This window comes from Triturus cristatus, chromosome 3_1 (assembly GCF_964204655.1).
Source record: "Triturus cristatus chromosome 3_1, aTriCri1.1, whole genome shotgun sequence".
Taxonomy (NCBI): domain Eukaryota; kingdom Metazoa; phylum Chordata; class Amphibia; order Caudata; family Salamandridae; genus Triturus; species Triturus cristatus.
Genome location: NC_140583.1, coordinates 313,950,690 through 313,964,874, shown reverse-complemented (window position 1 = coordinate 313,964,874; position 14,185 = coordinate 313,950,690).

Sequence of the window (14,185 nt, the reverse complement as noted above, 5' to 3'; positions counted from 1 at the left end):
CTATGTTTTGTCCTCTTCTGTTGGGGAAAATAGGAAGGGGGAAGTCAAAAAGAAGGTGCACATAAGCAAACCATGACACACTGCAACGAAGTGCTACACACCCTAAGTCCAAGCGATGACTCACCCCTGAAGCGAGGCTAGAAAAATGTAAGCGTTAGACTAAACACAAAGTGATCCACCCATAGTTAAGATATTCTCCATGAATGTGAAGGGTATAAATACCCAGAAAAACCATACAAAGATATGGCAATATATGGGAAGTGGGGCACAGGACATAGTTGCACTGCAGGGAACACATTTTTAAAGAGATTTGAGAAAACAACATTTAAACATAAACACTGCACTCGCTTTTTAGGCATCTGGAACTTGCATGCACAATGAAGATGCCCTCTTTGGTCGTATAAATTTGGCCTTTCCTAATTAGAATATTAGATAGCAAAAAGGGTAAGGAGGGTAGATATCTATTAATGGCTCTATTGACCCTAGCGGTCAATTGTGGCCCCAGAACAGGCCAGAATTACTTCACACATATGATGTTAGACTCCTTTGCAGAGGGAGATATAATTTTCCTGGGTAACTCTAATGCGGTGTGGCAGCTCGAAGTAAATTGAACAGGATCAAACAGACTGCACTAATGGGGCTTTAAAAAAAAACTAAAACTAAACTTGGGGACCTGTATCTGTTTGACATTTGGACGGAACAGCATGGTCAGGAACAAGACTATTCGTTTTTTCTCACATGTCCATAGGACCTATTCAAGAATTGACGACCTACTACTTAGAGTATCAGATCAGATTCTTCCCTTTTTCCATGATATTGGTTTGGAGAGAAACATATGGGTAGATAGACATTTTACTCATCTATATTGAAAGACCCTGTGCTTAAACTGAAAATAAAGACACATGTCAAGAATGACTTCCAGTAATAGAATGCCTTTGGGATGCCTACAAATAGATCTTAAGGGTCATATGCATCAGCAAAGGAGCTCACCTTAAAAAACTCAGACACCACTATGCGAACATTTGGAAACTGAACTCTAAGAGAAGAATATTACAGAACACACCCTACACACCACAAACATTGGGCACTCACGTCCGTTCAAGGACAGCTATGAATATTGGACATGAATAGGGCAGAACTTTATTTGTTAAAACTAAGGCTAACTTACTACATGTAAAGGAATATGCCAGGATTCCCTCCCGGGTGATAGTGCTCACTACAAATCTGCATAACATAACATAACTAGGGAATAAATTGCTCGCCTGCCCCAAATAAGCCAGGAATAGGTCTATGTGAAAGAGATAGTCTTGGAAGAATGCACAAACGTCACTAGAGCAGAGTAGAAACTATCAGAATTTCACGACTATTACACACACTTATACACAGATGAAAAGACCCCAAAGACATTGCAAGATAAATATTTAAACTCTTGTGACATAGCTACAATCCCACCTTAAAACATGAGACAGTAGAGACACCTATAACGGAGAGAGAGATTAAGACAGCAGCAAAAGCCTTGAAAGTAAATAAGACGCTTGCCCCAATGACTACACAATTAACTTTTGTGAATCCTTTATGGCACAACTGGTCCCTATCCTAACAAGGGTAAATAAGAAGTGTATCCCCTCCATGAATGAAACTATAATTTTGGTAACTAACAAACAAGGGAAGGACCCGGGGAGATGCATTTCATACAGGTCCGTAGTGGTCTTAAACATATACGTAAAAATCTTCACAAAAATAATGGCAATGCACTTAAGGGCGTCCTGCCAGGACTTATGCATTCTGATTTATAGGGCATCATAAAAAATTGACAGACTCACAATAATAGCAGGCGTGTTGTCCACATGGTAGAAAAGGCAAAGAAGTTGGTAATTGCTGCAATCTTGGCTACATTGGACTCAGAAAAAGCCTTTGACCAGGTTGACTAGTGCTTTTTGTCTTGGGTGCTTAGGACAGTAGGCTTACAGGCACATGCATCAAGCCAAAATGTGCTCGCAAAATTAGCGATTAGCAATTTGCGAGCGCATTTTAGCGTCCCCCAATGCATCAACCAAATAACCAAAAATCGCAATAATACCGACTCGCTAATACCAGGAAACAACAAATAGCGAATCCTTATCAGCTACAATTTGAAAAGCGTGAGCAAATAACGATTCGCAAAAATTAATCGCTATTCAATGCATCAAAAATCGCAAATAGCGATTTCTCTGAAAATCGCATTTTAGCAAGTGCAGATTAAGGGAATCAGAAGCAGGTGGTAAAAAAAAAAATATTTTTTATTTCACTACAGCTGTATTGAAACTGACCAATGAGTCCATAGAGGACGCACACAATGGCGGCACTCTACGTGTTTGCGAGGAGGATGAGGATCCATGCAGCAGGCCAGGGCAGAAGGAGAATCCAGGAGAGGTTATTCCGCCTCCGCATCACTCTGTTGTGGCACACTGATGAGGACATATATGATTAGTACAGGACTAACAATGCCATGATACTTTAGCTCATAGCTGAAATCGAAACACTAATGCAGCGCCAGACACGTAGGACCCATGCCATCCCTACCCATGTCCAGGTGTTATGTTGCCTGCACCTACTTGCATCAGGAGGTTTCCAGGGGGTAGTGGCAGTAGCGGGAGGGGTATCACAAGGCTCCCTCTCACGTGTCTTTAGATCCTTCCTGGCTGCCATGATGACTCTGATCCACTACCACATCACCTTCCCCACAACCCAAAGGGAATTGAACCCACCAAAGCCCCATACATATCGATTAGCACAATTCACTAATGTGATATGATGCATAGATTGCACCCACGTAGCCATATGTCCACCAGCAGTCAATGAATAGATCCTCCGTAACCGGAAATCGTATCACTCCATCAATGTCCAAGCAGTGTGCAATGTGAAAAACATCATAACCGACATCGTTGCGCAATATCCTGGGAGCACCCATGAATCATACATCTTCTGATACATTGGCACACACACACGCCTGCTCAGGGGGGAATATGGCGAAGGACACCTGGTAGGTAAGACAATATACTTATGCACACAAATTCTTTCTGAAATGGCAATGCATACCTGACCCTAACACATTGCACACCACCCTGTAGGTGACAGTGCATACGCCGTAAGGAACTATATCATGACTCCATAGTTGAACCCAGGCTCCCAACAAGAGCAGCGGTACAACGCAGCACACACCAGGACAGGTAATGTGATTGAACGGAAATTTGGATAGCTCATGAGTCGCTTCCACATCCTGCACAAAACTGGTGGTGCGATGCTGTACCAACCGGTAACCTGCTGTAGGATAGTGGCAGCATGTGCAATGTTGCACAACATAGCTACCAGGAGACGCATATCCATAGATGCGTACGGCACTGCGGACAACCAGCCCCCTGTACACCCACGACTACCGCATCCCGCAAGCTCAGCGGAGGGGCAGAGGAAACCTGCAGACTTCACCCAACATTACTTCAGAGGTACGTAATCATGAGACAGAAACTATCATTCTTTACCTGCCCAGTTTTTATTTGCATGTGAACATGGACTGTTGTGTGGCTAAACAGAGACGTAGCGTAAGGGTACATTCACAGCATGTACCAAGGCACAAATCAAATAAGGATTCGGACTTCATTCCCAGTCCCTCTGTATGTCCTGACCATGGTTACGCCACCATGGCTAATTGTCCGGAGGTATGTGTGTGCTCAGCACTTCCTCCCACGCACACTGGTCTTTCGCCTGCATCGGCATCCCCGCCCATGGGTGCAAGTGTAGGTGTCGAACGATGTGTACTACTGCTCTGCTCGATTTTCCCGGCCTTCTTGTGAGGAAAGGTGATTGAATGTGACTTCAGTCTCTTACCATCCAAGTCTAAGGGTTAGAGTAGTGAATGGAGCCTATTTACTAGGCACTTCGACATGATCCTGTGCTCTTCCCCATAGATCAGGGCTTGCACACATAGCCTAGGGGATAGATTCGTTAGTATTAGGGATAACCTGTCCTGTAGTGAGGGTATTTCATGGAGCCGTGCTGAATTCAGGCCTGGTAGGCCTCAAACGGGAGAGACTCCATCTTTCTTTCTGCTCCGGCAGCTTGGGATGCTTCTAGGTCAAATGTAATGTTTTAGTTATGAGGTGTTATTCGCTTGGAGAGAACCGGTTCAGGCCGGCCCTTATCGAAGGATTGTATTTTTCTTCATGCCGAAGACACTACATCAGGCCGGCCGGCTGGGAACGTGTCCTTGGTACGGGGAGGTACAAGAATTTGGTGGGCGGCAGGTTACGGGCCGGAATTTTCCATGAGGAAACGCACCTCTATATTAGTGAAAGTCTGAGGCAGTTACAGGTTCAGTCCGTAGGCGGCATCTAGCCGTTAGCAGTAAAGCTACTACTTATTCCAGGGAAGACAGACGCCATCTTGGAGGCGGAGAAAAACCGAGAGACAGATACTCTCCTAGCAGAATAGCCAGAGAGGAGAGAGTAGCCGATAAGGAAGAGGTCCCAGTGACTCAGAGAAGGGTGAAGGGAACAGCGCATAGTGGTGCAGACGTGTATCCGTGACTGCGGAGGTGTGACTTCCAGGCGAGCCGAGGCACAGACGAGAAGGGAACCTAGATGACCACTGAGTGCAGACTACACACTACTAAGGTGATGTCGACCCTTTCTTATTAGAGTACACAACTTAATCTTTCACTTTTCTTTGCAGGTTATGTGTTATATTGTAATGTTATGTGATTGCGTATGTAATGAGTAATAAAGTACCCAGTTTGTAGTGAACCAACATGTGCTGCGTGTTCTTGTATGAGAGGGTAGCCTATTCTTCTAGTCAGCTGCGGCTACATGAACAGATGTTAACCCTGATCAGGTAAGTGGTAACTGAATAAGGGAAAGAGGAGCCCCTCGAACCGGAGAACAGGCTATGCTCGAACTGGCAGTCCTTGTGTGATCTGATGAATAGTGAGACTGATTCCCTTTTTGTATGTTATGGTGATCATAGGATGAACTGTCGTATGAGACTGCCGTCTGGGTAGAGAGGTCTGGATTCGTATGGGATCGCGAGGCCGCCACTTGTGCTGAGACTGCCGTCTGGGTAGAGAGGTCTGGATTCGTATGGGATCGCGAGGCCGCCACTTGTGCTGAGACTGCCGTCTGGTTAGAGAGGTCTGGATTCGTATGGGATCGCGAGGCCGCCACTTGTGCTGAGACTGCCGTCTGGGTAGAGAGGTCTGGATTCGTATGGGATCGCGAGGCCGCCACTTGTGATACTGTCGTATGGGCAGAGAGGTCTGGATTCGTATGGGATCGCGAGGCCGCCACTTGTGCTGAGACTGCCGTCTGGGTAGAGAGGTCTGGATTCGTATGGGATCGCGAGGCCGCCACTTGTGCTGCGACTGCCGTCTGGGTAGAGAGGTCTGGATTCGTATGGGATCGCGAGGCCGCCACTTGTGATACTGTCGTATGGGCAGAGAGGTCTGGATTCGTATGGGATCGCGAGGCCGCCACTTGTGATACTGTCGTATGGGCAGAGAGGTCTGGATCCATATGGGATCACGAGGCCGCCGATTATAAGAGGTCTTGGTATGTATAGTAGGAATTCCCTGTCCTTAGGTGGTAGATATATGTGGTTACCTATTGTAAATAGGCCCTGGGGAGGGGGTAACGTTCTGGCTGGGTTAGTGAGGCTCTGATGAGCGGGTTCTATCTGATCCGAAAACCCAAGCAGAACATTTGGCGTCACGAACCGTTTACGAAACCTGTGTGCGTTGTGGTTGTATCGTGTTTGCTTTCGGCGCGTGCGTGGTTTCGTTTGTATATTATTTGTATATAATTGTGCGTATAGTTTTTTTTTCACTTTCTTTTCCGAGATGTTTTCTAGAAAGTCGAAATCTACTTTTAAGTTGCCCGTTGATATTCCCGGCTGGGATTCAACGCCTTATGAAGCCTTAGCCCGTGAGTGGGCTGATTCTACTGGTTTGAGTGAGAATTGGAATTCTTTTTTGGAGCTGGCGGAGCCGGCTAATGTGATTACTTGTTTACAGAAGGCGCCGGTATCTAAGGGTGATGAGCTTCCCGTTTTGGGGCGCAGAGGTTGGATTGTTCTGTCTGCGTACAGGATTCTGCATGAGAGGTTGTTGAAGTTACAAAAATTGCATAAGGATGTGGAAGCGAACTTTGTTGAGATTCAGAATGCTCATACTTTGTTGCGGTGTCAAAATAAGTTGCTTGCTGACAAACTTGACACGTACCAAACTATTGCCGAGAGGGCGGCTGTGCGAATTGCTCGTTATAAATACAAGAATCGGCGTGGTCGGGTTTCGACGCGAAAGGTGCGTCTGGTCGTGGCGAAAGCCGGACTGGATTGGAATCCTGATGAATGGGATGGTAATATCTGGAACTCGAGTGATTCTCGTTCCTCGGGTGAGGAGTCTGCCAAGCGCGAGTCCTCTCGCTCCGGCCGTGATTGTAAGTCTGCTTCTTGCGCCTCTGATGGTGCACCCCGTGATTGCGCTTGTCCTTCGAGTGGGATCGATGCTTCTTACACTGATTGTTCCTCTACGTGTACTGATCGAGCTCCTTGTGATGCTCGTCCCGCGGTCTCGGTGCATCCAGTTTTTCGGCGGAAGTTGCAGCAGGCTCCCGGTGCTCCGAATGGTATTGCTTTAGACTCTTTGGAGGATTTTACTCAACAAGAAATTAGTGATATTTTGCAGCGATTTCGGCAGCGAGCTGGTGAGACCTTACTCACATGGATGGTGCGCCTTTATGAACTGGGCGCTGCTGGCATTACGTTGGATGCTGGCGATTGTTTGAAGTTTTGTTCCTTGAGTTCGGACTCTACTGTACAGGATCATTTTCGTAACTTTAATGGTGGTGGTCAAATTACTTTGCTTCAATTGGCGACTGAGGGTTGTAATCAAAAATATCCTACTGAGTCTGACTGGCCTGTGAATGACAAACCGTGGTATACTTTGCGCGATGCTGCACAACGTCTCAAAGAGGAGGTGATGAAAACGGCAATTTTTCTGAATACTGCTGACAGGTTGCTTGATGGTTTGTTGACATCTTCTGTGCGGAATCGTATTATTCGTTCTTCCCCTGTTGCTTATAAGCAGGTCATGATGACTTTATTGATTAATCAGACTGGTAACATATTATCTATGGTTCTGGAATCGGTACGCCAACTCGGTGAGTTGGGTGAGTGGTTTAAACCTGAACGGCAATCCCGGCCTGACACTCGTACTCCTGGTGACAATAAACTTACTAGACGTGATATGTTTTTTGGTCTTATGGCCGATGGTGTGCGGAAGGAGGACATTGACGGTGAGACTACTTCTCGTTTGTGGGAAATGTTTCGCAAACGTGGCTTGGATCGAAAGGAGGGTGCCCGGCGTGTTCGGACGACTGAGTGTGATCGTGGTTTTTCTGACGGTAGCGGTGATGACGACCGCCGTGGGCGCTCTGATCGTCGTGGTGATCGACGTTATGTACGTGATTTGTCCCCCCGTCGTGAGAGAGACAGAGAGAGAGAGGGGGAAAGAGAAAGGGGGAGAGATGATTATGTTAACAGCAGACGTAGAGATGATAGGGATCAATCCCCTGAGTTGAGAAGGAGAGAGGATCGACACAGATTGGCCGATCGAAACCCGCAGTACAATGCAGAGGACAGGAATCCATTTCGTAATAGAGATGGATATGAACAGGAGGTATCGATACCTGGGAAACGTGAGAGTCTTTATCCTGATATATCCTGGTACACAGAACGCAGTAAAAATGACTAGGAAATAGGTCAAGCTCCAGTACACAGATGGGCTCACAGAGATAATAGACCTTATGTAGATATTGATATTTATTGGAGACATCGTAATGTCCAATGGGCCCGAGCATTGGTAGATACAGGAGCGGAGGCCACTCTTATTCATGGAAAATCAAAGAAGTTTAAAGGTCAGCCTTTTACAATTACCGGATTAGGTGGAAAGGAAACTCCTGCAGTTCAAACTTTACTTGAAATGAGAATAGGTAGAATTCCTAGAAAAGAATACTCTGTATTAGTGGTGCCACTCTTAGAATTCATAATTGGAATTGATATTTTGAAAGGAATGACTTTGCACTTAGATGATGGATGTTACCAATTTGGAACTAAACATTATATATCGTCCAGGCCTGTACGGGTTGGTCGTTTAAGAATGCCCTCCATAAAAGTTCCCCAGGCGACAAAAGTGGTTTGTCAGAAGCAGTATCGTATTCCAGGTGGTCATGAAGAGATTAGTACCACTATTCAGGAGTTGGTGGATGCAGGAGTTATAACCCCAGTTACTTCTGCTTGGAATAATCCTGTTTGGCCTGTACGTAAGAGTGATAATTCTTGGCGCATGACTGTTGATTATCGAGAATTGAATAGACACACACCCTCTTTGACTGTTGCAGTACCGGATGTTATTACCCTAATTGAAAGAATCCAAAAACATCCAGGTACATGGTATGCGTCCATTGAGATTGCTAATGCTTTCTTTTCGATTCCGATTGCCCCTGAGTGTCAGGAACAATTCAGTTTTACGTGGAACGGGCGTCAGATGACATTTAGAAGTCTTCCCCAGGGCTATGTGCATAGTCCTACGATATGTCACCGGCTGGTGGCAGAGCATTTGACTGAGGTACCGGTTCATCTGCAAATTCAGATATGTCACTATATTGATGATATTTTGATCCAAGGCGAAACACAAGAGGAAGTTCAGACCCAATTGGACAGAGTCATTGAGTGCCTGCGTGAGAAAGGTTGGGAAATAAACCCGGATAAATTACAAGGTCCGTCCCAGGCTGTGAAATTTTTGGGTATTAATTGGCATGAGGGGCACCGAGAAGTGATCCCTCAGGTTAAACAGAAAATTCTTGATTTTGCAGTTCCGAGGAATAGGAAAGAAGCCCAAAGCTTCATTGGTTTGTTTGGTTTTTGGCGCCAGCATATTCCTCATTTGAGTCAAATATTGGCCCCTTTGTACCATGTCACTCGTAAAAAGAATGCATTTGAATGGGATAAACCACAGCAAGATGCGTTCAGTCTGGCAAAAGAAGCAATTCAGCATGCTCTGGATTTATGGCCTGCATGTGATGGTGATGTGGATTTGAATGTGTCTGTACAAGGCCTTTATGCAAATTGGAGTTTGTGGCAGAAACAAGGCAAGAGTAGAGTACCGTTAGGTTTCTGGACCAAAAAGTTACCTGATGCTGGTGAGCGTTATACACCTTTTGAGAAACAGTTACTTGCATGTTATTGGGCTCTGGTGGATACCGAGCAATTGACTTTGGGACATGATATAGTTTTGCGACCTGAAATTCCTATCATGCAGTGGGTTACGAGTTCGCCGAAAACTCACCGAATTGGACACGCTCAAGAGGCGAGTGTGATTAAATGGAAATGGTATATACAAGACAGGGCACGTGTGGGACAAAAAGGAGTTGCATCTTTGCATGAGCAGGTGGCGCGGGCGCCATCGACTGAGACTGAGAGTGAATGTTCCGTACCTTTAGTACAGGAGTCTCCTGTTAAGTGGGGTAGACCTTTTGATGATTTGTCCGCGGAGGACAGAAACCATGTCTGGTTTACGGATGGTTCAGCAAGGTTCATAGGGACGAAACGGCATTGGAAGGCGGTGTCCTATAATCCGATCACACAAAAATTGCTGAGTACAACTGGTGAGGGTAAGAGCAGTCAATTTGCTGAACTCTATGCTGTTTATCAAGTTCTGAAACAAGAGTTACCTGGCACATGTCATATTTTCACCGATTCTTGGTCTACTGCCAATGGACTGGCAGTTTGGTTACCGACTTGGCATTCCCATAGTTGGAAATTGCATTCAAAAGAACTGTGGGGAAAAGAATTATGGCAGGAGATTTGGGAAATGCTCCCACAGAGTACTGTTACAATCTTCCATGTGGATGCTCATACCCCGATAGACTCTCTTGACAAATTCTTTCATAACATTGCAGATGAGAAATCTAAAATTGCTGAGGCAGTGGTGGACAGGCAAGATTCTGATATTGCGGGATTGGCGAAATGGGCCCACCAGAAAGCAGGACACTTTGGAGAGAAAGCCACTAGCAGGTGGGCTGCTGATCGAGGAATTTATATTCCCCTAGATTTAATCAAAAATGTTATTCTACATTGTCCCATTTGTCAGCATATCAGGCAGCGCAAAGTGCCCCAAATTGTTAAAGGTCATTTACATCGCGGGAAATTGCCCGCTCAAATTTGGCAGATTGATTACATCGGTCCACTTCCTATGAGTAGAAATTGTCAATATGTTTGCACTATTGTTGATACATACAGTGGCCTGTTGGTGGCCCTTCCCTGTAAGCAAGCTACCCAATTGAATACTATTAAAACATTGGAATTGATTATGATGTATTATGGTGTGCCATTCCAAATTCAATCTGATAATGCATCCCATTTTCGTGGAAGATTGGTACAGGAATTCTGTGTGGAAAACAATATTGAATGGGTGTTTCATATACCATATTATCCACAGGCCTCGGGTCTTGTGGAGAGGTTGAATGGCCTGCTGAAAGATCAGTTACGTAAATTAACAGATGACCAGTATAAGAATTGGCGAGACTTTTTGCCTCAAGCGCTATTGATTTTGAATAACCGTCCTTTTCTAAATGCTGAATCCCCACTTATGCGTTTGTTTCCTCCGAATGTTGATGCTAAGCCCAATGAAATCAGAGAGACTGTGATGTACTGGAAAATTACTCCCGGAGCTTTGGCTCCATGTAGAGCGACCCCAGGGTCGGCAGGTTTAGACTTGCATGCCATGGATGACACTGTTATAAAAAGTAAGAATCAAGTCATCATTGAAACTGGTGTTGGTGTTCATATACCAACTGGGAATTTCGGATTAATCGCCCCTAGATCGGGGCTGGCTGTAAAAGGCGTTCAGGTGCTTGGAGGAATCATTGACAGTGATTATAAGGGAGAGATTAAGGTGCTCCTGCTGAATAGCAGTGAGGTTGACTTACTGATACATCAAACTGACCGAGTGGCTCAATTGCTAATAATGCCTGTTTTCAGTGGTGAGATCACAAAAGGCACTGCCCCAACGTTGCTAACTGTACGAGGCCAGAAAGGTTTTGGCTCCACAGATAATCCTGGGGCCAGAGTTTGGGTGCAGTCGCCTAAGAATCCCCCTGAACAAGCAGAAGTCATTGCAACCGGTCAAGACAACACCATTTTAGTTATGAGACCAGGGAAAGATAGCTGGGAAGCAGTCCCGGCTGACAAATGTTACTTACGAGAATGAATAATGCCTGTATTTGATTCTCTTTCAGATCATTCTTTGGACTGTTGTTGCAGGATGTGTCGGCGTTGGACTCCTTTTGGGCTGGTACGACGAGAGAGGAGGGATCCCATCAACCCGGGCTGAGTTGAGAACCCGAGTGTCGCGTTCCTTCGCTGCGTGGGATTCGTCATCGAACTTTTGGACTACGTTAGCCAAACGAGTGACTAAAGCCCCTCATTTCTGCTTGACACCGATGAGATCGGTGACTGACATTCTAGCGACTTGTTTAGTTGCTGTCCCTGCTTCATTGGAGACTTTGACTCATATTTTTAATATATCGAATGCTCGCCCCAATGTTCTTCTGGGCGATTTTGCTACCCATGAGTATTGCCCCTTGTGTACTGTACTGTCAGACCCGATACCCCCCATCCAGTCCCAAATAGTTACCTATAATATCACACAGGGTGATTTGTGTTTTTTCCTTACTTGTGATCCTAGTGCGATTTCTGAATGTATGCGTTTAAGATTGAAAGGTGCCACTTCATTCACCGCTCATGAACGAACGTTGTGCCTTCAAAGGACACCGAAAACATGTACTTCTGTTCAGAATAACATGACTTGCAAGAGTTTGGTAGTTACCCCCAGTCATTATCGCACGATGTTACTACCTGCCGGATGGCTTTTCTCATGTGGTAATACTTCCTGGCCATATATCCCCGCAAATATTTCTGGAGGCCCTTGTGCCATTACTAGACTGAGCTTGTTAATGTTTTCATCACATCCGAATGCCAACTCTCGTGTGATTCGAGATACAGTGAGGTTACAGGAGGATTGTGACTCATCTTTGCATTTATATTCCAAGTCTGAATACCTTAGCCTGGCTATTTCAATTGTTGGTGTTCCTGCTTTGGCAGTTTATAATGCCAAATCTATTGGGAAAATGGCCTGCTGGTTGGTAAAATCCATTAATCATACTTCTACAGTCCTGTCTGACATGCTATTAGACGCCCAGGGTGAACGTAGAGCTATCTTGCAAAATCGAGCGGCCATTGATTATCTTTTGCTTAAACATGGACACGATTGTTCTGATTTTGAGGGTCTTTGTTGTTTTAACTTGTCTGATCATACAAAATCCATTCAAGCTCACATTGATAAACTACATGACTTGACAGAAGAAGTTAGAAAACACATTGACCAGGGCTGGTTTGACTGGCTCTTTAATTGGTTACCTGATTTGCATATGTTACAGATATTAGGAGGTATTCTGGTTACTATCGGCATTTTGATTTCTATCTGTTGCTTTATTCAGTGTATTCCTTCACTACTTCAATTCTGCACACTTGGTACTAGACATAGATCAGTTAGTTTTGTTTCATATTATTCTTCCACAGATATTAGTTCTGTTTAATGGATGTATAATAGACTGAAGTCAAGGGTGAAATGTTCTGCTCGATTTTCCCGGCCTTCTTGTGAGGAAAGGTGATTGAATGTGACTTCAGTCTCTTACCATCCAAGTCTAAGGGTTAGAGTAGTGAATGGAGCCTATTTACTAGGCACTTCGACATGATCCTGTGCTCTTCCCCATAGATCAGGGCTTGCACACATAGCCTAGGGGATAGATTCGTTAGTATTAGGGATAACCTGTCCTGTAGTGAGGGTATTTCATGGAGCCGTGCTGAATTCAGGCCTGGTAGGCCTCAAACGGGAGAGACTCCATCTTTCTTTCTGCTCCGGCAGCTTGGGATGCTTCTAGGTCAAATGTAATGTTTTAGTTATGAGGTGTTATTCGCTTGGAGAGAACCGGTTCAGGCCGGCCCTTATCGAAGGATTGTATTTTTCTTCATGCCGAAGACACTACATCAGGCCGGCCGGCTGGGAACGTGTCCTTGGTACGGGGAGGTACAAGAATTTGGTGGGCGGCAGGTTACGGGCCGGAATTTTCCATGAGGAAACGCACCTCTATATTAGTGAAAGTCTGAGGCAGTTACAGGTTCAGTCCGTAGGCGGCATCTAGCCGTTAGCAGTAAAGCTACTACTTATTCCAGGGAAGACAGACGCCATCTTGGAGGCGGAGAAAAACCGAGAGACAGATACTCTCCTAGCAGAATAGCCAGAGAGGAGAGAGTAGCCGATAAGGAAGAGGTCCCAGTGACTCGGAGAAGGGTGAAGGGAACAGCGCATAGTGGTGCAGACGTGTATCCGTGACTGCGGAGGTGTAACTTCCAGGCGAGCCGAGGCACAGACGAGAAGGGAACCTAGATGACCACTGAGTGCAGACTACACACTACTAAGGTGATGTCGACCCTTACTTATTAGAGTACACAACTTAATCTTTCACTTTTCTTTGCAGGTTATGTGTTATATTGTAATGTTATGTGATTGCGTATGTAATGAGTAATAAAGTACCCAGTTTGTAGTGAACCAACATGTGCTGCGTGTTCTTGTATGAGAGGGTAGCCTATTCTTCTAGTCAGCTGCGGCTACATGAACAGATGTTAACCCTGATCAGGTAAGTGGTAACTGAATAAGGGAAAGAGGAGCCCCTCGAACCGGAGAACAGGCTATGCTCGAACTGGCAGTCCTTGTGTGATCTGATGAATAGTGAGACTGATTCCCTTTTTGTATGTTATGGTGATCATAGGATGAACTGTCGTATGAGACTGCCGTCTGGGTAGAGAGGTCTGGATTCGTATGGGATCGCGAGGCCACCACTTGTGCTGAGACTGCCGTCTGGGTAGAGAGGTCTGGATTCGTATGGGATCGCGAGGCCGCCACTTGTGCTGAGACTGCCGTCTGGGTAGAGAGGTCTGGATTCGTATGGGATCGCGAGGCCGCCACTTGTGCTGAGACTGCCGTCTGGGTAGAGAGGTCTGGATTCGTATGGGATCGCGAGGCCGCCACTTGTGCTGA